The sequence below is a fragment of the Lepisosteus platostomus genome, chromosome 5, assembly GCF_059453375.1.
Source record: "Lepisosteus platostomus isolate fLepPlt1 chromosome 5, fLepPlt1.hap1, whole genome shotgun sequence".
Lineage (NCBI taxonomy): Eukaryota > Metazoa > Chordata > Actinopteri > Semionotiformes > Lepisosteidae > Lepisosteus > Lepisosteus platostomus.
The window spans coordinates 31,931,148-31,957,987 of NC_142615.1; the positions used below are offsets into that span (position 1 = coordinate 31,931,148).

At 42.2% G+C, this 26,840-nt stretch overlaps 1 protein-coding gene and 1 non-coding gene across 2 annotated transcripts in view; one reads left to right on the forward strand and one right to left on the reverse strand.

Annotated features, from left to right (window-relative positions):
• The window catches only part of LOC148665564 (antigen WC1.1-like), a 589,159-nt gene that overhangs the window by 228,698 nt on the left and 333,621 nt on the right, over nucleotides 1-26,840 (forward strand). The gene's annotated exons all lie outside the window — the stretch shown is intronic.
• trnai-uau (transfer RNA isoleucine (anticodon UAU)) lies at nucleotides 10,433-10,526 on the reverse strand. The gene is made up of 2 exons: nucleotides 10,489-10,526; nucleotides 10,433-10,468 (listed from the first exon to the last, which is right to left on the reverse strand). It is a non-coding gene; the product is annotated as a tRNA-Ile (tRNA).

Below are 26,840 nucleotides of genomic sequence, written 5' to 3' on the forward strand. Positions count from 1 at the left end.
ATAAGTGACTCCAGATTCTACAGCTCTCTAGCAATAGAGAAAGTCAGGCTACAGAAGTGGAGAAATGGCTACAATGTGGAAAAATATTACCGAGACGAGTAAATTTCTTGAAGTTGAATACTTTATACAAGTTACCCCTTCCCACCTGGCAAAATTTAAGGGCTTCAGTACAAAAGCTGGCTGAAACAAGCGATCGCTATTATTACACGTTTTTGCAGACCTCACGGTGCTCTACACTGCTCTTTTCTAAACTGAGCTGCTCATTTGGAAACCAAAAGGCAACAGAGAGGCATTCTTATACTGGGAGCCGAACCCGGGCCACCTGGGTGAAAACCAGGAATCCTAACTGCTAGATCAACGTAGTCATTCTGAGCATAATGCAGGCAAATTGTAGTTCCTGTCTCTATGCCGTGCTTCCTAGAGAGCTAGCTGACAACCTGCAGCGCTGCAGAGTCTAAACAGAAGGCCACACCTGCATTCAACATATTTGTCACGGACGTCCAAAGGGACTAACCGTGGAGAGCAGGAGAGCGGAAAAAGACCCATATGCGTAGCGGCGGAACGGGAAAAAGGCCCGGGCTCGTTAGTGCAAAGAGTTCAGGAGTGCCGTATAGAAACCTATGCCCTCAGGTAGTGGACGTGGGTCGACCTGGTGCTAGGCGGGTCTCAGGACATCCGAACGTCAATGCTGAGCGCGGGCAGAGTGCAAGACCCGGAAATATATAGCCCAAGGGAAAGAGAGGGACCGGAAGGACGACAGGCAGGAAACTAGGGACAGAACAGAGTAAGAGCGCCCTCTGGCTGCAGAGGGCGTGACAATATTCACACCAGGACTTGAACACAGATACACCTGATGAAAATCTTCCCACAGTATAAACTTGCAGCCCTTGGTCTCAGTTTGTTTTTGGTAGCCTTAGCCAATCAAAGCCTATATGGCTCCCAATTATTTACAAAGAATTGTCCAATCACAGTCTCCGCTCTCATTCTTGGTAGTTTTCACCAAATCACAGCCCTCCCTGCTGTCAATTAAGTGGGGAGTTTATCCATTTGTGTGCTGGTTAATCATTCCCGTTTTTCAAACTAGAAGTACCAGAAACTGTGGGCTCCTTGTGTTTCTTTGTCCTTTTTAAAATATGTTTCTGGTTTGTAAAATAACTGTTTTTGACATTATTGACTCAGCTTCTCCGGTGCTGTTAGAAATAAATATAAATAGGTATGTGGTATTTTAAAAAATCTGGTGTTTGAATCAATTAAGGGGTGGCTCCATCTGCTTTGTAGTTATAAAAAAATAATAAAAAATGTAAGTGAAGCTTGATATGAGGGTATTCTGTGTTTTTACGAGTTCGGTACTTAATAGACTTTTGGGTTTGGATTTTGAATCATTATTGTCATGCTCAGGGTGGGACCAGCTTCTTTCTTCATAGAAATGTTTACACACTATAAACAAGTAAACCATGTACACTCAGGAAAAAATCTCAATTTCAATTTCTCATCTAGTCTATTTTGATCTTACAGAAGATTGATATCATTGATATATTATCTTATCTGTATTATTGATAGAGCTCATGTATTGGTTGTAGAGTATTTACAGTGGTGTGAAAAAGTGTTTGCCCCCTTCCTGATTTCTTATTTTTTTGCATGTTTGTCACACTGAAATGTTTCAGATCATCAAACAAATTGAAATATTAGACAAAGATAACACAAGTAAACACAAAATGCAGTTTTTAAATGAAGGTTTTTATTATTAAGGGAAAAAAAAATCCAAACCTACATGGCCCTGTGTGAAAAAGTCATTGCCCCCTAAACCTAATAAATGGTGGCAATGAGTCTTTTACAGCACTGTGAAGGAATTTTGGCCCACTCATCTTTGCAGAATTGTTGTAATTCAGCCACATTGGAGGGTTTTCAAGCCTTAACCACTTTTTTAAGGTCATGCCACAACATCTCAATCGGATTCAGGTCAGGACTTTGACTAGTCACTTCAAAGTCTTCATTTTGTTTTTCTTAAGCCATTCAGAAGTGGACTTGCTGGTGTGTTTTGGATCATTGTCCTGCTGCAGAACCCAAGTGCGCTTCAGCTTGAGGTCACGAACAGATGGCCGGACATTCTCCTTCAGGATTTTTTGGTAGACAGCAGAATTCATCGTTCCATTTACCACAGCAAGTCTTCCAGGTCCTGAAGCAGCAAAACAGCCCCAGACCATCACACTACCACCACCATATTTTACTGTTGGTATGATGTTCCTTTTCTGAAATGCTGTGTTATTTTTACGCCAGATGTAATGGGACACACACCTTCCAAAAAGTTTAACTTTTGTCTCGTCAGTCCACAGAGTATTTTCCCAAAAGTCTTGGGGATCATCAAGATGTTTTCTGGCAAAACTGAGACGAGCCTTTATGTTCTTTTTGCTCAGCAGTGGTTTTCGTCTTGGAACTCTACCATGCAGGTCATTTTTGCCCAGTCTCTTTCTTATGGTGGAGTCATGAACACTGACCTTAACTGAGGCAAGTGAAGCCTGGAGTTCTTTGGATGTTGTTGTGGGGTTTTTTGTGACCTCTTGGATGAGTCGTCGCTGCGCTCTTGGGGTAATTTTGGTCGGCCGGCCACTCCTGGGAAGGTTCATCACTGTTTTCGCCATTTGTGGATAATGTCTAGCTTTTGAGGATCTTTTGGTCTACTTCACTTTGTCAGGCAGGTCCTATTTAAGTGATTTCTTGATTGAGAAAAGGTGTGGCAGTAATCAGGCCTGGGTGTGGCTAGAGAAATTGAACTCAGCTTTCCAAAGATGTGATAAACCACAGTTGATTTATGTTTTAACAGGGCGGGGTAATCACTTTTTACAGGGCCATGTATGTTTGGATTTTTTTTCCCCTTAATAATAAAAACCTTCATTCAAAAACTGCATTTTGTGTTTACTTGTGTTATCTTTGTCTAATATTTCAATTTGTTTGATGATCTGAAACATTTCAATGTGACAAACTTGCAAAAAAAAAGAAATCAGGATGGGGGCAAACACTTTTTCACACCACTGTATATTCTTGAGAGAACAACTGTACAACTGTAGTATTAACAGGGACTCTGCATTAAATAATATCTCCATTTTTGTAACTGCTTCAATCAATTCAGAGTAGCAGGGTAGGCAGAGCCTATCCCAGCATTAAATGGGCACAAGACAGGATACGCCCTGAATGGGACACTACAGACACACATTCACACCAGGGCTGGTTTTCCCAGAAGCTAATTAACTAAACCCAAGTGAACAAGGGTACATGCACATACCCAGGGAGCAGATAGAACGCCAGGAATTGAACCCAGTAATGCTAACCACTGCACTGCCTTGTCACCCTGACAGAGATTTAATATAGAATTATCCACAACACAAGTCATTGATCTCCCTTCTTCCTTTATTTCTTACCTACACTCTGGTTTATCGATTCTCTCTTCCTAGTGTAGTGACTCCTTTCCTCTTGATTCTCAACTTTATTTCAGTATTTTTTTCAGATCCCTTCTTCTCTTCATTCTAGTCTGGTGAGAAGTCAGGCTCCAAACAATACCTTGAGCAGTTTCTGCAATTTAAAATAATAATAATAATAATTAATTCTGCTTCTTCTACTAATGATATCACTCCTGCTGCTGCTTACAACAGTAAATTCCCCCCTTATGTTTATAGTACTGATGACACTACTAGTGCTCTGAATAATATCACAGCTGTTTCTACTGCTGCTCCTGCTAAACCTACAGTCTGGACATACCTAGAGGCTGCTCTTCTCCTCCTTCACTCTCTTCTTCTGAGCTTTCATTTGTCTTTTCTTTTTCTCCACTTCCCATCTCCTCTTTTCCACCTCCTGCTTCATCTGTTCCATCTCCTTCTATACAGTGTGTCCAATAAGAGTCTGTCCAGATGAGACTATACAGTGTATCTAGTAAGAGTCTGTCCAGATGAGTTTATACAGTGTGTCCAATGAAAGCCTGTACAGGTGACTCCACACAAGGACAGAGGTTCTGTTCACTTCTCACCTGTCTCTGAGTCTCAGGAACTCTGAAGTTCCTCAAAGGAGGGGGCTCCTCCAGGGGTTGATGGGGGCGGCATGGCACAGTCACCAGGGGTTTCTCTGAGCTCAGATGATTGAGGAGGGAGGGCCCAGGGGCGCCGAGGTCCAGGAGAGGGAGGGATGAACATCTCGTTTTCTTTAACAGCCTCGCCCATCTGGATCGTGCGTCTCCTTGGCTGTGGAGACTGAAGACACACAGAAGACCTTTCTGTTCCTGCTGAGTCCCACAACAAGTCAGACTGTCCTAAGACTACTACAAAGAGAAAAAATTAACCTGCTATACACAGACCTCAGCTACAGGGACTCCCAGGTAGTTCTGCAGGATGAGGTCGAGCTCTGCTGCAGACTGGCAGAAGCACTTGTCCACCTCAGAGTCACACCTGACCTTCGTGTTTTCGAAGTAGGACTTCAGTGTCTCCTTCGCCTCCTCCTAGTCATCCTGCTTCATGATTCCTGTGCCCTGGAAGGGAAAATCCTAGGAAAATGGGGAGAGAGAATCAGGCAAGATGTCCTGACCATGTCTGCTGCCGTCAAACCAAACCTCCATTATCAGAGCTCTCGTTGTGTTGCCTGTTGTCTTCACTGTTTTAATTTTGGGATTTGGTAAAATTTCTTATCATATCCTCTGTGAAACTTCACTAACTCAGTACCAACTCCTGTACCAGAGAGAGAGAACAAAGACAGTGAATCATCATCATCATACCTCCACAGCGCCAGACAGGAGATGCAACCTAGGGGTGGAACTGTGATATCGCTAAAGCCAAAAGAGAGGGGGAGGAGGGGTCACCCCACTGTTAATAGAGCCAATAGAGAGATGGGGTGTCACCCCGCTGTTGCCATCGATGACCAAGAGTCTCACCACCCACTCTATGATGTCCCCTAGTGTTGATCTGTAAGTGGTGTGTCTTTCAGTCACCCACTTGAAATAACAGCAGGCTGGAGTCCCAGCCCAGCTCCTGTCTCTCTCCCCTTGGATCTGGGAGATTTCCAGGTTGAGTGGGGTGACGCAGATATCTTGGAAAGCTGAGGGGTCAGGAGAGTCACCCCAGCCCCTGTACTACCCCGATACCACAGTGCAAGCTGGACAAGGGGGAGGGGTTTCCGGGACTCACCAATCCCACATATGCTGCCTCTGATCCAAACTTGGCCAGGACCTCATCGTACAACTCCAGGCAGCCCAGCTGGATGGAAGACATCGCATTCTGAGCCCAGGTCCGCACCCGGCTATCCTCAACCTAGAGCAGCCCCTCCAGTTCGACCCACAGGCCCTCGCCGAGCCACCACTGGGCAGCCGGGGCCTTACCTACACTCTTACCTACAGTTACACTATAACTAACACTTACACAAATACTGCCAATATTACAACAGTAACATTGCAATTAAGGCTTACAGTATCATTATTACTAACAATAACACAAACTTAGATGTACACTAATAATACCAATAATAACAGTAATACTATCAAAAGAACTAACATGACAATAAGTATTAATATTCTGACACTAACACTATGATTATCACTAATATTAACATGAATACTAACATTAAAACTAAAATTAAAAGTAGCTCTATCATCACTAATTCTCACATGAATACAAGTATTCAGTAGTGCTTTCATCATTAATACTCACATAGACACACAGACACTACACATACTCATGGACACACACCCACACACATCAAACACTCACAAACACCCACACACCCACAGACACCACATACGCTAATAGTGATAAAAACACAGCACTCACAGATTTCTGTTCGTTGGTCTGGACTCTAGAAAGTTATAAAGTGCTCTAGAAATTTGCAAGCGACTCTGGACCTCAACACCTGTTGATGGGTCACTTCTGTCAGACACAGCATTGGAGCCCAAGCCCACCTACACACACACTGACAGATATACACCCACACATTCACACACATTATAACATACTGACAGACACACAACCACACACTCACACACATTCACACAAACACTACACACACTCACAGATACAAACTCACAGACACACATTCACAGACGCACACAAAGACACAACACACACTCACAGGCACCACGCACATTTATACACACAATCAGACACTCACACACATACAGTACTCGCACACATTCACAGACACACACATACACACTGATAGATACCACACACTTGCAGACACACACCCACACACTAACAGACACACACCTGCACAATGACAGACAGATCACACTGACAGACACACATTCACACACTGACAAACACCACGCACTCACAAACACCACAAACTCACAGACACACTCTACAAACACTTATAATAACAGTAATGCTATCACTAGCATTAGTATTAAAACTACCAGTTGAACTCTCACTAATATTCACATAAATACACTAGCATTAGTATTAGTTGCTGTCCGTGACGTCACACCACACTTTGTGACAAAGGCGAGACATCTAGCCAGGCACAGTGACCTGCCGTGTGTCGCCATGGTTACCATACTTATGATTTGTAAACAAATGGAAAATGCATTTAAACTGTTACTTACACAAATTTATTAACTTTGAATATAATTTTCTAGCTCTAGGATACAATTCCTAAATAATAATTTGAACAAATCATTCTTTAATTTCAGATTGAACATTATTAACACTAAACACATGTTAATTAATAGTTATTGACTCTTTTCTAGATTTTAAAATGGGTCAAGAACGGGAAAAGAATCAGTGCTCACCAATCGGTGAACTTAATCGATTATTCTACGTCTTTTTAGTTGAATTAATTGCTTGTCGATAGATAAGTGATCAATAACTCTCCTCCGTGCGCTCTGCGCGTCTCCCGCGGTCTTGATCTCTGATTCCGGCGCTCTGCCTGGTGTCTGTGACGTCACAGCGCTCTTTCTGACAGAGCAGAGCTGGAGGAGACTCCTGTCCGGAGCCCGGGAGCCTTTTCTTACAGATATAACATCTCCAAAAACAAAACACACCGCTATTAAGAGAAGCGATTCATAACAGCAGGAAGAGGAGAATGACAAACCGAGAAATGAAATTCATTAAACACTAACAAAAAAAAAATGTTTACTTCACAGAATAATGCGTTATAAAGCATACTCCTGTGGAGCAGAAGAGAAAGAGAAGGAGCACAGGTCTCTATAATAAGTGCTTTTAAGCGTTTTACGCGAATCTCCATAGAATAGAAGCCAGGAGGATCCTGATCCTGGAGGTTGAAGAGCAGCTCTTGGTTTTATTTTTACACGATCTCTCAGTTCCTCAGCCAGTTTGATTATTTAATTAACTATATAACTGTTATCAGACTCTGTTTAACTGTATATTTATAAGACTCCCCATGAGAGACGTGTGGGAGACGCTGAATCCCAGGGCTGGTGTGGAATCACACACAGACAGGTCTTCTGTGTGATCTGAGTCCCACTGCTCAGAGCTACAAACTTGTCAACTAGTCACTATTGTAGACACGACCATCAGTCTGCTGCTGCTGATAATCATAATACACTTATAAGAGTGGCAATACTGCTGTTCATTAAATAAGTAAAAATAATAATAAGAGATAATTACATTTTGCTCAGTTGTCAGTCAAACACTTCTGACAGATAGGTTTATTCCATGCTGAAAAAAAGAAGAAAGAGAACACAAGGTTTTGGCTGTGGAGCCTTCTTCAGGTGTGAGAGAGACAGGGCAGTAGGCAAAGGTAAAGTAGCGGGAGAACAAAGGCAGGGAGAGAGGAGGAGTGAGAGGCGGGAGCAGGGGACAGAAAGAGAGGCCAATCAAGAGGTGTGAAGTCAGAATAGATGTAGAGAGGTGTGACAGAAAGAGGGTCTTGGAACAGCTGTGAAGAGACAGAATGCTGGTTTAGTGAGAGAAGCGGGCAAGTGGCCCAGGGAGGAAGAGATTTAATCTGTTTCTCTACTGTGCATGTTTAAATCCATTTAATATTGAATATTAATATGGAATTTTACAACTAAGGCTAAATTTTGGAAGCTGAAACAGAAGTACTGTATAGTACAATTTTGTTTTGATTTGAACCGATGTTTGCACCTCAATAATCCATTCGTCATCGAAAGAAGCAAAGGCAGATGTGTTTTGAATCTCACGATGATCCTGTTCTCAATCCAAAAGAAAGGTTTAATGTGATCCCACTAGAAAAAGAGTCAATTTCTATATCTAATGATGACCCTCAAACATTTTGTAATATCTCTGGGAGTGTATACAGTAGAAGCCTGGTTAACTGCTTACATTCAAACTAAACAGCACAATGAGAATGAGATTTGATTTCGAACTGGGATTTAAATAAATAGGAACGCTGCACTACATTGTGCTTTATGTAAGACAAAAGGTGGGCTTCCTGTGTTTTCGATAACTCAGTTGTAAGAGCGGAGGAATATAATGGAAACAGCTGGGCACTCTTTGTTCTCTGGTTTGAATCTGGCTGGAAGAAAGGTGTTTTTTATGTTCTTTAATCAAAAAGTGAAAATTTTTCATTTACTTAGTTGTTCAACAAAAGCTGAGTAAACGGTGAAGCAGAGCCTCTTGTTCTGAATTCTTCTAACATTTTCTAGGCTTGTAGACTCCTCACTCTTCCTAAAACAAAGTGCCGCAGATAAAGATACAGTAGTTGTCGGGAGTTTAGTTCAGTGGTAGAGCACATACAGTACAGTACCTCGCATGTATGTGGCTGTTTTCAATCGCTGGTGTCTCCACTCTGGATTTCTTCCTAAGCGCGATATCTTTCCTTGCTTGTGTGTGAATTTCAGCACGACACATAAACCCTTTGTCTGTTTTATAAATATTCTATTTTAAATCAGTTAAAACAAAAAAAGTACTAATTACATACACGTAGAAAACACATGTATCTAATTTGAAAATGTGGGCTATGTATTACAAGTTGTGGAGCTGAGCTCACAGTAGAGTAGTTGATATCGTAAAACCACGTATTGTTTTTAAATGACGCTACTAAGCACTGGCACGGTGTTCGTGCAGTCCTACCCAAGCTTTCTATCGACTGGATGAGTCTCCTGTTCCATCTCCAATTCTTTCCGCACATTTCACCTGTTTCACCACCGTTATCATTAGACTATAGCCACTAATACGAGAATACTGTTCTGAAAGACTGTCTTAAATAATAATGTTGAAAAGGGTAATGATAAGAGTTTTTTTTTCATTAAGGTAACCATACATTTGCCTGTATAGTACAACTTATTATCTGCATCCGCAAATCCCCAATATTAATGCTGTCTCCTGAGAAACACAAGTGTAGAGTCAAATCATATTAAATAATACAACAAATCTATTCAATTAACACCCCTATGTGACAGAACACATTTAGGACTTACACCCCTTTAAATATGCATTTCCTTCATTACAGTTCTGTCCCCGGGATACCTGAAAATGAATTATAGTATAATAAAGTCTGTGCATGCATTACCTGTAATACAGCTACTAATACAGATAACATTAAACTTCATTATTAAGATATTACACTTTAATTAATAAAATATGTATTGATAGAATTCCTTGTGAATAATTGTAGTGTCTGGAAAGCAATTGTTCATTACTTAATGACGATATTATTTCCACTACGTTCAGAACAGTTCCAATGTAATCTATTGTTCCGCTTAGTCTGCTTAGTCTCCTACTTTAGTAATGTCTAATGGGCAGCAGCTGTTATTTTAGGTTTGTTGCAATTGAGAACAGGTTTGCTACAGAGCTGCTGACATATTTCAGCAGCCAGTGTGTTGCAACTGACCCGTTGTAGCTACCAATCAGCAGCAAGGAGAAAAAAAAATTAGTTTTGCCTTTTTTAAAAAAAAAAAACGAGTAGTAGTTTATGTGGTAATTTCAGGTACAATGTATGAACTAAAGTTAACTAGTCCCACAGTAATGCGTGGGATCCTATCAACAGGAAAAAAAAAGTTGTAACCCGAAAACACAACAAGCACAAAACGAGAAGTCTCCCGGGAACCTAGGTAAATCCCTGTAGTAGTCTAGCAACTATAAAAAAACAATCAAACACAACAACTTTAAAAGAAAAAGAACATTAAAAACAAATCTGGGGAACAACAAAAACACAGAATCTAATGCGAGAGCTTTATCAAGTCTTCAGTGCTCCTCTCGTCTCAGTAGACCTCTCATATATTTGTGTACAGGTCAACTGGAGGTACACAGCTGATAGTAATTTAAGTAGGGACCTGCGTCAGCCTGCGTGGGCTGCAAATGGAAAAGTATAGGTTTATTCCATGCTGAAAATAGAAGTAAACACAACGTTTCAGCTGTGGAGCCTTCTTTGATTGTGACTCGAAATAAACCTTTACTTGTTCGTTTGATGTTAATTTATCTCCATCAAATACCTAAGAGTAAACTCAACAGTTGCTTTCAGTAGCTAAAGACACTGCTCCAGGTGAGGCTTGAACTCACAAACTCGGCATGACTCCGCTGTGCACTGCTGTATAAGTACCGCGCGCTGACCGATTGCGCCACTGGAGCTGTGCGAGTTATGTTCCTCATACAGACTGACGCTGCAGAAACACAGGGTGAAAACGGTTTCGGTTGTGGATCCATCTCCACATGGGGAAAAGGAACAGTAAAATAGCAAGGAAAATACAAGAAAAGAATTGTGCTAACAGAAAAGGGGAACGGAGGGAGGTGGCCGGAAAAGTAAATCAACCCGGCGGATTATTTGTAGCGACATTTTTTGAGTCAATCAGCACACGGATTTCTCTTCATGTGCCTTAAACTGTGCAGTTTGTATTTTCGTTGTAGATAGGTTTCTTCAGACGTCCAGTAAAGTGACAATAATGGAGAACTAGCTGACGCACCCCGTCGTGAAGACCCTCTGTAAGGTGATTACACGTTTCAATTTCAAGTCGCCTCCTTTACACGCAATTGCACCCCCGAAACTGAGAGAAAGCATGAGAAATGGCTTAAATTTCAATGTGAAGCGCAGTACAGGCTCGATGGCTTCACATCTCCCATCAATCAAATAAAATTGCAGTAAAGCGATCTAAATATGACTCTGAAGTACTGGGAAAGATGATTATTTTGAGTGTGCCTCCCAGAGTCTGCTACGAGGCTGAAGTTGGCTTCTTATTCGCCAGCTTCTTATGCGTGTTTTTCTTTCCACCTTAAATGGTGCTGCTGTGATGTTATGTCGCCTTTCGCCTGTAGATGGCTCTCTTCGATCAGTACTTATCCGGCTGGAATACTGTAGACATCTTCACTGAACGGGAATATCCAAATAAATAGCAACTGTCCAAATTATATTTTTGTATGGAATATATTTCAGAAAATCGCAAACCAATTTTAAAATTCAATTCAATTCAAGGTGCTTTATTAGCATGACCGATGGGTACAATCAGTGTTGCCAAAGCAAATAAAAATAATAAAATTAACATAGAACAAAACAAAAAATAGAAGTAAAATAAAATCTACAGACATGTTACAGACATTTACAACAAAGACATATTATATAATATTGACATACTGTAGGCAGCTGGAGCATTATTGGGAGACGGACTCACTGTTCCTCAGGCTGTGACAGGAGATCACATACTGGGCTGCCAGATCAACTGAGTTCCCTCCTCCCTCTCCCAGTAGGATTGGGACCTGTTGTGGTTTTGGCAGGTGTGGGAACTCTGGGATTAGATTTCTGAATTTCGGGAAGAATGTTTCTCTAATCCCAGAGTATCTGTCACAGTGCAGTAGGAAGTGCACCTCTGTCTCTATTTCTCCCTGCTGGCAGTGGGAGCACAGCCTGTCCTCTCTGGGCAGCCAGGTCTGCCTGTGTCGCCCAGTTTCTATGGCCAGGTTGTGGTCACTGAGCCTGTACTTCGTCAGGGTCTGTTTCTGTTTGTTATTTTTTATTTTGGTCAAATATTCAGCTAGTGTGTATTGTCTGTTTAAGGTTCTGTAGCATTCCAGTTTATGTTGTGTTTGTGTGTGTGTGTCCCAGTGTGTGAGATATTGCTGTTTGATCTGTGCTGTGATGTGGTTGAGTCTGGGTTGTGGTGCTCTAGCAGTGCTGTCCTGAGGCTGGTTAGTGTTGGTGTGGCTCAGGTCGGTGAGCCTCAGGACCAGCTGGCTCAGGGGGCTCTGTTTTGGGCTCAGCTCTTGGCTCAGCAGGGCTTTGTGGTGGTAGGAATTTTGGTCGCTGTTTTTTAGGTGTAGCCAATACTTTAATATTCTTTTCTGTATGTTTATCAATAGTGGGTACTGGCCTAATTCGGCCCTGCACCCGTTGTTAGGAGTTTTTCTCTGCACACGGAGGATGATTCTACAGATCTCCATGTGCAGAGTTTCTGTGGGGTGTTTGTCCCATTGGGTGTAATCCTGGTCTGTGAGGGGACCCCAAACTTCACTGCCGTATAGGGCAATGGGTTGGATTACACTTTCAAATATTTGGAGCCAGATTCTTGTTGGTGGGTTGATGTTGAAGAGCCTCCTTCTTATTGCGTAGAAAGCCCTGAGTGCCTTCTCCCTCAGTGCCTTCACTGCCAGGTCAAAACTCCCGGAAGAGCTGATGGTGAGACCGAGATATGTGTAGCTGGATGTGTGCTCCAATGTGTTGTTGTTCAGTGTGAATTTGTACCTGTTTCCCTGAGGTCTGGCTTTCTTCTGGAAAACCATAACTCTGGTCTTGTCCAGATTGACTGTCAGTGCCCAGGTCTGACAGTACTGCTCCAGCAGTGCCAGGTTCTGCTGCAGCCCCTGTTCTGTGGGCGACAGCAGGACCAGGTCATCTGCGTAGAGCAGGAACTTGATTTCTGTGTCGTGTAGTGTAAGACCAGGAGCTGCAGACTGCTCCAACATTCCTGCTAATTCATTGATATAGATATTGAACAGTGTTGGGCTCAGGCTGCAGCCCTGTCTCACCCCGCGGCCTTGGGTGAAGAATTTAGTCCTTTTGTTTCCAATTTTCACTGCACATTTGCTCTCTGAATACATTGATTTAATGATGTTGTACACTTTGCCCCCTATGCCACTTTGGAGTAGTTTATAAAACAATCTCTCATGCCAAATCGAGTCAAATGCTTTTTTGAAATCGACAAAGCAGGCAAAAATTTTTCCTTTGTGTTTTTGGTGGACGTGTTTGTCTATCAGTGTGTGTAGGGTGTAAATGTGATCAGATGTGCGGTGATCTGGCAAGAAGCCAATCTGACTTTTACTCAGGACATTGTGTTCGGTAAGGAAGGCCAGTATTCGTGTATTTAGGATACTGCAGAATACCTTCCCCAGGTTACTGTTCACACAGATGCCCCGGTAGTTGTTGGGATCGAGTTTATCTCCACTCTTATAGATGGGCGTGATCAGTCCTTGGTTCCAGGCCTCGGGGAAACATCCGGCTGTCATGATGGGATTGAGGAGTTTGAGCAGGGCTTGTTGCAACTTTGGGCTGCTGTGTCTCAGCATCTCATTTATGACTCCATCATGGCCACAGGCTTTGCGTGGTCTGAGGGCCTGGAGTTTGTCCAGTAGCTCCTGCTCAGTGATTGGGGAGTCTAAGGGGTTTTGGTTGTCTTTGATAGCCAATTCCAAAATTTTGAGTTTTTCATAAATGGTGTTTTGGTCTGATTGATTTGTATTTGGGAGCTTTTCATAGAGATTTTCAAAGTATGTTTGCCAGATTGTTCCATTTTGGATGGCCAATTCTTCTGGTTTTGATTTGTTTAAGTTGTTCCACTTCTCCCAGAAACAATTCTGATTTAGTGACTCCTCAATTTCTGCAAGTTGTTTGTCTATGTATGTGTTTCTTTTCTTTTTCAGCGTGTGTTTGTAAAGTTTTACCATGTCACAGTACCTGAGTCGCAGATCTGTGTTGTGTGGTTGTCTGTGTTTTTCATTTGAGACTTTTCGTAGTGCATTTCTGATGTTTTTGCACTCCGTATCAAACCACTTTTCTTTTGCTTTTGTTTTTTGGTTGTTTTTTGATGTAGTTGTTTTTAGCTTAGATTTTGATGCTAGTTTGTGGAATAGGTGATTTAGTTTTTGTGTGGCCAAGTTTATGCCTAATTTGTTGGTTTGATACGGAGTGTTTAGGAATGTGTCCATCAGTGTCTGAATTTCGTCATGGCCCAGTGCAGTTTGGTATCTGTCTAGGCTGTCTGTGTCCCATCTGTATGCCTGGTTGAGGTCATACAGCTGGCTGGGCTGTGTCAGTGTGTCTCTGTGCTGGTGTGTTCTCTTCATGTAGAGTGTGATCTGGCTGTGGTCGGAGAGGGGAGTTTGTGGCCTGACAGTGAAGGCACTGATACAGGAGGGGTCCAGGTCGGTGATGGCGTAGTCCACCACACTGCTGCCCAGAGCTGAGCTGTAGGTGAACCTGCCTAGAGAGTCCCCTCTAGTCCTGCCGTTGACGATGTACAGGCCCAGCCCTTGACAGAGCTGCAGCAGCTCGCGCCCGGTGCTGTTGACCGTGGTGTCATGGCTGCACCTGTGTGAGGTGACCGGTGTGTGGTACAGAGGGGATTGTCCGAATATGTGAGTATTTCCCTGTGTGCTGGTGAAGTCTGCCAGTGTGCCTGTTCGTGCGTTGAGGTCACCACAGAGCAGCACGTTTCCCTGGCCCTGGAAGTGACCGATCTCCGTGTGGAGACTGGGGAGAATTCCCTCACTGTAGTAGGGGGATTCTGAGGGCGGGATGTAGACAGCACACAGGAAAACCTCGTTTTCTGTACAGATGGTATTTCTTTTGATTTTAAGCCAAACTCGTGACTCTTCTTTCTTTACTAATTGTATGGAGTGACTGAGCTCCGCTCTGTACCACACAATGATCCCCCCAGAGTCTCTGCCCCGGGTGATTTGGGGTTTTTTGACAGAGGGCACCATGATCTCCTTGTAGCCTGGGGGACAGTGGGTAGCCAAGTCTCCCCGACACCATGTCTCCTGTAGGATCATGATGTCTGTCTCCTTTACATCCTTGATAAATTCAGGATCAGTGCTCTTCAGCCCAAATGCTGACGAGCCCAGACCCTGAATGTTCCACATACTTATCTTTAGAGATCTCATTGTCATCGTTTGAATTATCTTTGCAATTTGTTATTGTTTTCTGGAACTGTATCAAATTTGTGTCGGACATTTACATCATCAACAGAAACAAGTATTGTGCTGGGTTTTTGTCTGTCGCTGTGGGTGATGGAAGTTCAGCTCATAAGCCGGGTGCAGATGAGGTTCAGGAGCTGCCGGATTTCTCCCAGCTCCAAACCACTCGGGACTGCTGGTCTGGCCAAGGCTGCGGCGTAGCTGTGCAGGAGGGGCTCGGTCCGGCTCTGTTGTTGTGCTGGGTGGGGAGGGGTTGTGGTTCTGGTCCGGTTCAGCTGCTGGTCTGGGTGAGGGGCATGGGGTGGGGCGCTGGTTCTGGTCCTGTTCGGTCGTTGGTCTGGGTTGGAGGGCTGTAGGGTGGTGCTGGTTCTGTTCTTTGTGGGTTGAGCTGGTCTGGGTTGGGGGTGTGGGTGCTGGGGCGTTCCTCTGGTAGTCCTCCTGTTTCTCTCTGGGATGCTGTTTAAAAAACTCACCACAACACGGAGTAAAAACTCACCACAACACGGACTTACACTGGGAAAAGGTGATTGCACTTTCTGCTTATTGCTACGGCCTTCCCCCCCGATTATGAAAATGTCTCACAGTTCTGACACCGACGTGTGAAAGACAATGTAACAGACTATCAAAATCCTGAAGTACAAGAAATTTTAATGCACCAGTTTTTTAAATATGACCCTCTGATCCTGGCATGTCGGAATACATTTCGAAAAAGTATGGCACCAATTGCACGAATTGCAATGGCACAAATTGTTGAGAATATCACTGACCTTGCCGATATTTGCAGGGGATACGAATGTTTTGCACATGTTGAACTACAACACGTAAAAATTGAACTTCTTAGTCAATATCACCGGGAATGTCCAATAATGACGAACATCAGTAGCTTCAAGGAAACTTAGACTCGCACATGGAGTTTTATCTTCGAATGGAGGGTGGGAGAATTCATTTATACTCTCGTTGCTCATTAGCTAAACTATTTTAAAAATATGACACAGATTTGTTCGAGAAACTTGTAATCGCCTTAAAGAGAGTCTTCTTGAAGATGTGCACCAGCTAGCTCTCCACTGTCAATTGACAAGACTTTAGAAGAAACTGTTCTCATACAACCAACATACAAATTACACATCTTAAGGAACAAATCCGTGTATTAAATAACATAAAACTGTCGCTGCAAATTATCACCAAGCTATTTTATGTGTCTGACCACCTCTTTGCTACTTTGCAGCGAGCACAAATCTTTCTGTTTCTTCATCGCTATTTTACTGTCTCTTTCCCCCATGTGGAGATGGATCCACAGCTGAAACTTTAGGTCAGTTCCTGTTACTCTGTCCGATTGAAAGCGCTGTATTAAAGGCACCCATCTCTGCAGGAAAGTTATTGCTGCTCTCAACATAATATACTGCAGCCAAATGTGATAGCGATACTGTCACTGCCTGTGGGCCACGTGTTCCTGCTGTCAACCTATGTCGTGTTCATCCACACCCAGAAACATTACTGCTGTAGCACAAGAGTTATATAATGTAGGCACAGTCCATAGAGCATGAATCTCTTAATCTCAGAACTGTGGGTTCAGCCCCCACATTAGGTCCCTCTGTGTCAATTTGATCCCCCCAATCCTCCTAGCATGACCTGATGGCGTAACAGTGATACCCAGTACCCAGCGTAATTCGGCTTTCTTTCCACTTGATTCAGATTTTGATCTGAAATCATTGGCCGAACAAGAGTTTGTCTAAATCGAGGGAGATCTGATCACAAGCAAGTATTAAACACTTCAGCATTTTCTGTTCGAATACCACATTTTGTCAAAACACTGCCGCTTCTTAAGCTAATAAGTAACGGTTTTTGAGCACACATTGTATTGTTAATGCTTATATTAAAAAAAAGCATAAATTCACATAGTGGAATTTGGACTGAACATAGTAGTCCAGCCCCTTAACAACATTACATACCCACTGATTAAAGCTTAAAACTACAGCAGCAGGAGTAACAATAATGACAACAACATGTTTGGAGTTCGGCATTTCATTTATTCTGCAGAAACATCGTATCGGAATGAACTGCCCGAGATAAAAGAGTAATTGCGGCTTCAGATAGTTTTTACAGAGCATTACGTTGTTCTGTTCATGCCGACTACACGCTTTAGATTTGTCATTTACTGCAAGCGTTGCTTTTCCAGGTTTTTCTGAAATTCCTCGCATTTGAGCCAGCACTAAAATATTTCATTCCCGTCGCTGAATACATCGTGGAACCGGTATTTGCAACGGAATGCTGTCACACATGAAACCTTTTTGTTATTCGGTTCTGAAGTTTGAAAATGAAAATAAAACGGGGGTCACCTCATAGGCTTGAAAGAAGTCCAAGCAGCATAAAAACCCATGAATTCTCACAAAGGCTGCACCTTTCTTCTGCTGTTTTTATAAATCTGCCTTAAACATTTGAATGCATACCTTACTGCTGCTAATCACATTCACGTGTTTACGAAGCTTTTTTCTGTCCGTTATGTTTTTGCTAAGCAGTTTCTCCGTTTTCCTCGTACTGTGATTGTCAGTGAGCACAACAAGACTGAAACAGTGTAAAGGCAGGTAAAAAAGACAGGGTAAAACGCCTGACTGTCTGAAGTGGGATTTGAACCCGTGCCTCTATTTGGAGAGTGAAACACAAAGCTTAAAAGACACGAAGCTGTGAATTTGCTGTTTTAAACCGCTCGACTATCCTGAAAAAATGTGTGCTGATTGAACCAGTCGCATCCGATTTTCCATAACTTTAGGACGATTGAGACGACTGGACGAACACAATTTGTGGCGTTTAGCATGACATGGAAAACGGTACCGGAGCATTCGGGTCCGGACTACCACTCAGAGACAGTTTTTACCCCCGCACTATCAAACTATTAAACGCCCAGCCTCTCTCACACTCACCTCACCTCTCACCTATTATCTGAACCTCACAGTGCCTTCTTTCTTACCAAAAACCCAAACACACATTGAAAATCTACCTCTACCATACATGTCAAAAGCTCACTCCCCATCATTTCTATCCCTTTATTTCATTCTTTTGATGCATGTTTTTGCACATAACCTGTTACCTTTTTGTTGTTTTGCACACTGCCTGTTGTTGTTTTTTGCACATGGTTGTTGTCTCTGTCTTTCTTTTGTTATACAATTGTATTGTTGTTGTGTTTTTTTCTTTGTACTACTTATGTCAGAGAGCTAGCTAAATAGCATTTCGTTATACCATATACCTGTGTATGAGTATAATGACAATAAACTTGGACTTGAACTTGAACTTGACATAGTCTTGCAGGCAGTATATTATTTTATCGTTTACTCGTTTAAAAAAACATGGTCTTCTTGTTCCTAAGTCAGATTTTTAGTGCTTTCGAACGTTACTTCCAACCTGGACTGACAGCTCACCCGATCTGTTTGTGATCAGATCATGGAGTGGGGGGTTGTACCAAGTGCACGTTCCTTCCCACTGCTGAGGCGATCATTCGGAAGATGGGTGTGAAGAGAGACAAGCTTTGTCGACTAAAAAACAAGGCAGGATATGCAAGAATACTAATCACTGGCGACAGTTATGTTCTCTTACTATTGAGACTCCTACATTGCGAGTTTTTTGAAGACTTTGAAACTAAAGGAAAGTGGAGACACATGAAACAGCCACTTGGCCACTGCGCCTTAAAGTAAACATGGAAATAACGTTGTTCAAATTATTTTTTTTCTGAATCTGATTTACATCGCCTGGAGGCAGCAACAACAATAAAAGGGATACTTAACAAGGAGATACGCTGTAGCAGTGCGACTCCAACAGATGCTCCTGAAGAGACTGGAGGTTTAAGCCAGCTCCTTAGAGCCCTCGGCCGCGTTACTCTCAACAGCGGCTCTTCAGCTCTTGTGTTTGACCTAGTGGTTTTATAACGCGTGGAAACGACCACAACCTCGTTTTCTGAGATGCTTGAGATGTGGTAAAATCTCGACATCTATAGTTCTTCTGTAGAGCAGGCTTTCACACCTCTGCTTATAGTGCCCTTGAAGTCATTTTATTTTTACAGGAAGACGCATTCCCTAACGATCTCTCCTGTTTTAGAAATGCTTCATAAGGCGTGTTTGATTCAGGACAAACAATATACTAATTGTACAATGCAGATTTATGCGGCATTCGTACTGGATTTGAGTGGGATTCTGAAATACTTCTTGCAAAGGTATTCAGACTTTCTTGAACCTATAATAAAAACACAGACCTGAAACTCCCTAGCTTCCAATCTCTGATGTTGCTGTCCTTAAACTCGGACGTGATGTTCACGCTCCGGATTTATCTGCTTTGTGCATTGTAAGTCCGCACCTGTAACATGTAATGTCAGCCGTCCCCTGTTCTTCTATATCTCTTGCATGACTGCGTCCTGCTGTTGGGCTTTTGTTTGTAAAGTTTGAGCGAGCGCCCCGTTCAGTGTCACTTTGTCACTGTGGTCAGAAAGCATTCTTGATTCTGCTTGAGCTGCTTCATGAATTCTAGCGACCGTAAGAGCTCTTTCTAATGTCAGCACTTCCTCCTGCAGCAATTTATAGTCTCTTACAGTATGTGCACATTTTTCCACAAGTTGATCTCTTAACATGTCAGTTTCCAATACTCCAAAGTCACAAGATTTAGCCAGTTCTCTTAATGCAGTCACAAAAGCATCAACAGATTCGTCCTGAGACTAAGTTCTCTGCCTAAATGTATGCCGTTCCAAAACCACTTTTCTCCGCGGTGTAAAGTAAGCGTCTAAGGCAGCTACAGTCTGTTCATATGTACCTTTTTCTCCAGGGAGGTTGGCGAAAATCCGCTGCACGGGAGCCCCGATACAGTGCAGTAATGTAGCACGTCTCACGGCATCCGGAGCTTCTGTAGATCCACTGGCTATTTAATAAAATCTGTACGACTCCATCCATATCTTGTGTTCTGTATACAAATACTCCGCGGTTCAGTAGAAGCGATGGAAAAAGCTGAGCATAAGCAAAGCTTCTCGGCGCGGCTGCCGTATCTTCCATGGTGCAAGCTAAACGAAAAGTCGAAAATTCAGAAGTTCGTTTCTACCAGCAAGAGAACTAAAATCTGCACTGCACCCGGTTTGAGACCGGGGTAAAGTTAGCTCGAAGTTCGAAAACGAGTTTGGCACGCCTGTAGCGCTTTCACGAAACCTCTTAGAGTTGCGAGAATGCTTGTTTTGTGTATAAAATACATTGTGGATGCTTTCTCAGCCTTTACTTTGTCGTTTTTATGACATTTTTTTGACCAAGCACGAATATTCTTTTGTCCATATCTTCGCGATGGAAGCACAGAACGCCGTCAAACCAAATGCATTTTAAAGACCACGACTTGTGGATATTTCCACACCCTTTACATCAAACTATCAGTGAGCTAATTATCTTTTTTTAAACCTCCGGTTTTTCATCGATGCGTAATTACGCACGAACTGGAACCCGGGGGACCGCTGTGTGCACACGTTCACAACGCGAGAAATACTGTTCAATACGGCTTCATGCGAAAAACCCATATATGACCATAGGAAGCAGAACAGCGCAGTCTCCCATTACCCAGACTGTAAGCACGGGAATAAAGCTTTGTTTGATTTCTGAAACCCTTCCTTTACGCCCTGTTTTCATTCAGGTAAGGGTCAACTATATTGAAAATACTACTGACAGCAGGAAGATTAAAATATTCTTTACCAAGCAGCTTATTAAAAACAGCTCCCATGATGTTTCAAACCGATTTTTTACACAGAACACTGACACAGCTTTGCATTCTGAATCTCTTTTTCTCATGCTTTTATTTAATATGGCACAATGCACTGGGATAGGGGTATTCTGTTCACAAACCAATAGCATTTAAACCACAGCACCCACAATGCTGCAAGTGTTTTATACACTATGCAGGTCCTCTGACTTTTCCCAGCTTTGTTTTGGGTTGTGGAACCTTTCTTTATATTTTTTAGGGTCTTCTGAAGATAACACTACAGGTAATACACTGGGATAGGTGGGTCATCTTCATGGCTCAATAGCATTTCAAATACAGCAACCACACTGCTGTACCCAAGTGTTTTACACACCAGACAGGCCCCCTAACTTTATATAACCTTGCTGTGGCTGTGGCCCCTTTCTTTATTTTTTTATGATTTTCTGAAGATTACACTACAGGTAATACACTGGGACAGGTGTGTCATCTTCATGGCTCAATAGCATTTCAAATACAGCACCCACACGGCTGAAACCAAGTGTTTTACCCACCCGACAGGCCCCCAAACCTCGTACAACCTTGCTGTGGCTGTGGCCCCTTTCTTTAAATTTTTATGATTTTCTGAAGATAACACTACAGGTAATACACTGGGATCGGTGGGTTGTCTTCATGGCTCAATAGCATTTCAAATACAGCACCCACACTGCTGTACCCAAGTGTTTTACACACCAGACAACCTTGCTGTGGCTGTGGCCCCTTTCTTTAATTTTTTATGATTTTCTGAATATTACACTACAGGTAATACACTGGGATAGGTGGGTCGTCTTCATGGCTCAATAGCATTTCAAATACAACAGCCACACTGCTGAAACCAAATGTTTTACACACCAGACAGCCCCCAGAACCTTATACAACCTTGCTGTGGTTGTGGCCCCTTTCTTTATTTTTTTTATGAGTTTTTCAATATGGCACCATTAGACAGGCGGTACATGGGGATAGGGGGGCGCTATTCACGAGTCAATAGCTCTTCAAGCACAACAGCCACAGTGCTGCAACCAGGTGTTTTACACACCAGACAGCTCCCCTAACCTTATACAACCTCGCTTTGAGTTGTTTAACATTTCTTTCAAATCACTTGGGTTCATCAATCATTTGATCATTTTTCAGCGTGGAATAAACCTATTACTTGATCCTTGGAGATTACCATCTGCTGATAAGATGTGATCGCTATATTGACCATATACAATTTCTTGCATAAGGAATTCATATTTTGCATACACCGATCCCCCCGGAGTCCCAAGTGATTCTGGTTTTGGAAAGCTAAAGGACAATGAGCTTCACGATACCAGGGGGACAGTGGGTGGTCAAGTCTCCCCTAAACAATGGATCTTGTCAGATTATGATGTCAGTGCATTTAATAATGTTGTTGAACTCTCTTTAGCCCCAATACAGAGGAGCCCAGACCCAGAATGTTACACATACTGACAGAGAGTGATCTCATTATGTGTGTTTGGATTTTAACAACTATTTTTATTGTTTGCTAGAACCAAAACAATCTATGTTAGACATTTTCATCTTCAGCCAAAAATACAAACCTGTGTACGTAGTGTGGTGTAGGTTCTTGTCCCATCCTGCTCTTGGTCCAGGTTGGAGGGTTGCACCGATTCTGAGTCTTGTTAGCTGGTATGGATGGGTTTGTGGGTGTTGATACCAGAGTGGTCCAGGAGGGGGATTCAGATGTCACGGGGGCATTCTTGTTTTTCTATGAGTTCAGGTTGATTCTGTTGGTTCTGTCATGAATCTCCCTCACGCAGGCAGGCGCTCCTGCATTCCCTCGAGCTCTCCCCATACCAAACGTGCAAATGTCAATCAGTCCTCTACTTAAACCCTCATCTGTCTCCCGGTCATTGCTCACGGTTGAGATTCTCTCCCGGAGCTTACCTACTAACTGCGCCTTTGCCTTACTATGACTTCTCCCCTGGACTTCGACCCCGCTTTTCCGACAACCGCTTTAGCCACTCGATTTTGAACCTTCGCCTGTTTTACGCTTTCTCGGATCCTGACCCCAGCCTGTCTCTTCGTTTACGCCTCTGCCTACCGACGCAACTTCTACGCCTTCCCGGACTCCGACCCCTGCCAGTCCCTCGACTACGCCTTCGCCTGTCGATTCTGTGCCTACGCCTGTACTACGCCTTCCCGGACTCGGGCCCCTGCCTGTTTACTCCGACTACGCCTGCGTCTCGCGCCAACCCTACAAAGGGCACGCATTGGATCCCTATCCTCAGCAGTCAGCCCCTGCGTGACAGGTTCTGAGTGTCTTGGTTACATCTGTTTGTGTGTATAGATGAAAAAGCTATTGAAGAGCACCCCCACACCCCCCCACCCGTCTCGGTGGAAGTTGCCATGTTCAAAAAATCCTAAAAAGATAATTAAAGTTGCACACAACAAAGCATGACTGTGAAAGGTCAGGAGGCCTGCCCCTTCACATTAAAAAATAAAGAAATATTCCACAACTCAAAGCGAGGTTGTATAAGGTTAGGGGAAATGTCTGGTGTAAAACACCTGGTTGCAGCACTGTGGCTGTTGTGCTTGAAGAGCTATTGACTCATGAATAGCACCCCCCAATCCCCATGTACTGCCTGTCTAATGGTGCCATATTGAAAAACTAAAATTCTTATTAAAAAAATAAATAAAGGGGCCACAGCCACAGCAAGGTTGTATGAGGTTAGGGGACCTGTGTGGTGTGTAACACACTTCGTTTCAGCAGTGTGGCTGTTGTATTTGAAATGCTATTGAGCCATGAAGTCGACCCACCTATGGCACTATATTACCTGTAGTGTTATCTTCAGAAAATCATTACAAAATAAAGAAAGTGGCCACAGCCACAGCAAGGTTGTATGAGGTTTGGGGGCCTGTCTGGTGTGTAAAACACTTGGGTACAGCCGTGTGGGTGCTGTATTTGAAATTCTATTGAGCCATGAAGACGACCCACCCGTCCCAGTGTATTACCTGTAGTGTTATCTTCAGAAACTCATTACAAAATAAAGAAAGGGGCCACAGCCACAGTAAGGTTGTATGAGGTTTGGGGGCCTGTCTGGTGTGTAAAACACGTGGGTACAGCAGTGTGGCTGCTATATTTGAAATGCTATTGAGCCATGAAGAAGACCCACCTACCCCAGTGTGTTACCTGTAGTGTTATCTTCAGAAAATCATAAAAAAATAAAGGTTCCATAACCCTAAAAAGCTGGGAATAGTCAGATGACCTGCTTAGTGTGCAAAACACTTACCTGCAGCATTGTGGGTGCTGTGGTTTAAATGCTATTGGTTTGTGAACAGAATACCCCTATCCCAGTGCATTGTGCCACATTAAATAAAAGCAAGAGAAAAAGAGATTCAGAACACAAAGCTGTGTCAGTGTTCTGTGTAAAAAGTCGGTATGAACATCATGGGAGCTGTTTTTAATAAGCTGCTGAGTAAAGATTATTTTAATCTTCCTGCTGTCAGTAGTATTGTGAATATAGTTGACCCTTACCTGAATGAAAACAGGACGTAAAGGAAGGGTTTCAGAAATCAAACAAAGCTTTATTCCCGTGCTTACAGTCTGGGTAATGGGAGACTGCGCTGTTCTGCTTCCTATGGTCATATATGGGTTTTTCGCATGAAGCCGTATTGAACAGTATTTCTCGCGTTGTGAACGTGTGCACACAGCGGTCCCCCGGGTTCCAGTTTGTGCGTAATTACGCATCGATGAAAAACCGGAGGTTTAAAAAAAGATAATTAGCTCACTGATAGTTTGATGTAAAGGCTGTGGAAATATCCACAAGTCGTGGTCTTTAAAATGCATTTGGTTTGACGGCGTTCTGTGCTTCCATTGCGAAGATATGGACAAAAGAATATTCGTGCATGGTCAAAAAAATGTCATAAAATCGAAAAAGTAAAGGCTGAGAAAGCATCCACAATGTATTTTATACACAAAACAAGCATTCTCGCAACTCTAAGAGGTTTCGTGAAAGCGCTACAGGCGTGCCAAAATCGTTTTCGAACTTCGAGCTAACTTCCCAGTGGGCAAAAGACGTATAATATACGTCTATTAAACGTATACCTTAGACGTCTAAATGTGGTCTACAATTCGTCTAGAATGAAATTCTAATATACGTCTAAAGTTATACGTCAGTTATACGTCTATGCTTAGACGTTCATTATACATAAATGGTTGGAGTTCTATTATACAGATAAATTTAGAGGACTATTATACATATATGGTTGGAGTTCCGGATAACTTTAGAGGTCTATTATACGGATAACTTTAGAGGACTATTATACGTATATGGTTAGAGGTCTATTATACGTATAACTTTAGAGGTCTATTATACATATATGGTTAGAGGTCTATTATACGTATAACTTTAGACGTCTATTATACGTATATGGTTAGAGGTCTATTATACGTATAACTTTAGACGTCTATTATACGTATATGGTTAGAGGTCTATTATACGGATAACATTAGAGGTGTATTATACATCAAAGATAGATTTTATAGGTGTAGAAACAAGTAAACCAAGCCAATGATTAGGTTTAGAAATTTATTCTGAAAATACACATTCACACCTGAAACATACGTATTTCAAATTATACATTGTATACAATCAATCAACAATCAACATATGGGCAATAATCATAAAAAACACAACTAGTCTTAAACTTCAGCTACAAATTCTGGTAACATGGCAATATACAGTATAGTAATGACAAACACAAAACTAATTACATTAACACACTAACTCAAAACCACATTTTGATTCAAATATACATTTTAAAATGTACAACTTCTATATTTCCAAGAAAAAAATATTACAATGGAAGTTAAGACGATTTTTGTCCACTATTTGCAAACCCTGTCTAATTGTCCTAACAGTTAGAACCAAAAACCTATTATTTTCAGAGTCCAGATCTCCTGGCCCCCTGCCTTGCATATGCATTCTTCAAGTAACACATTGCGTGCTCCTTTATTTCTTTTTCTGTTGATGTAGGGTGGGAATTCAGCACCGCAGCTAGGAGAAAATTATATAATATTACTTCCCAAATAAATGATGATTAATATCTTCTTTAGTATAATCTAAAAAATGAACGGTTTACTAAGCTCAAAGCTGAAATAAATGTATAAAATTTGGCTTGCATCATAGCAGTTGAGCAATAAAGTCTGTCCTAATTAAAGAGTACCCAAAGTTTGAAAGTACAACATAGAATAAGAATAAGAGAAACGGGAAAACGATTTTGTGTCATCTTCCCCATTCACACTATTTTATGTGCCATTTTTTTGCTTATCACGTACTATTTTAATCAAAATAATATTAAGAAAGATCTGTATGTATTCAGATAGTATTATTATTGTTCACACTTACTCGTCAAAAGAGGATTGCTGAAATATTTGCAGATATACTTCTACGTTTGAAAAACGTGTCCAAAATGGTGACCAACGAATACTAGCAATGCATTGTGGTATATAACCGGAAAATATGCTGGGTTCGATATTTTCTCAACGTATGCGTTTATTAATGTTGTCGATATTATGGTTGAAATTTAACATTGATAATACATCGCGGCTATGTGCCCCCTGCTATGAGCTGATGTGCAATTTTAACGCATGCAGTTAGTAAGGATCGGTCACTGTTGTGTGGTATTATATATAATGACATTATGGAATAGGATGGGGACAGGCCTGGCATCACGGGGGGAGGGGGGAATGTCACCCCTTCAGTTTTGGACAAAAAGATTTACCTAACTTAATTTGCGCCCTAAAAAAATAGTTGTACTTTGTCAATGGTCAGACAACACTAAATGACACGAACAGTCACTCAGTCTGTTTGATGGGCAGGAGGGCTATCCGTCCAGGAACTGCACATATCAGTGTCGTTATTGAGTGTCAACATTACGATCCTGTTTGCTCAGGTGGACCGATTCCTTGCAGTAGTTTATCATTATACTTAAAATCGTTATATAACTAGGACTAGTTATAGCAGTCTGTGCTTTCTGTTGGTTTTACAACAT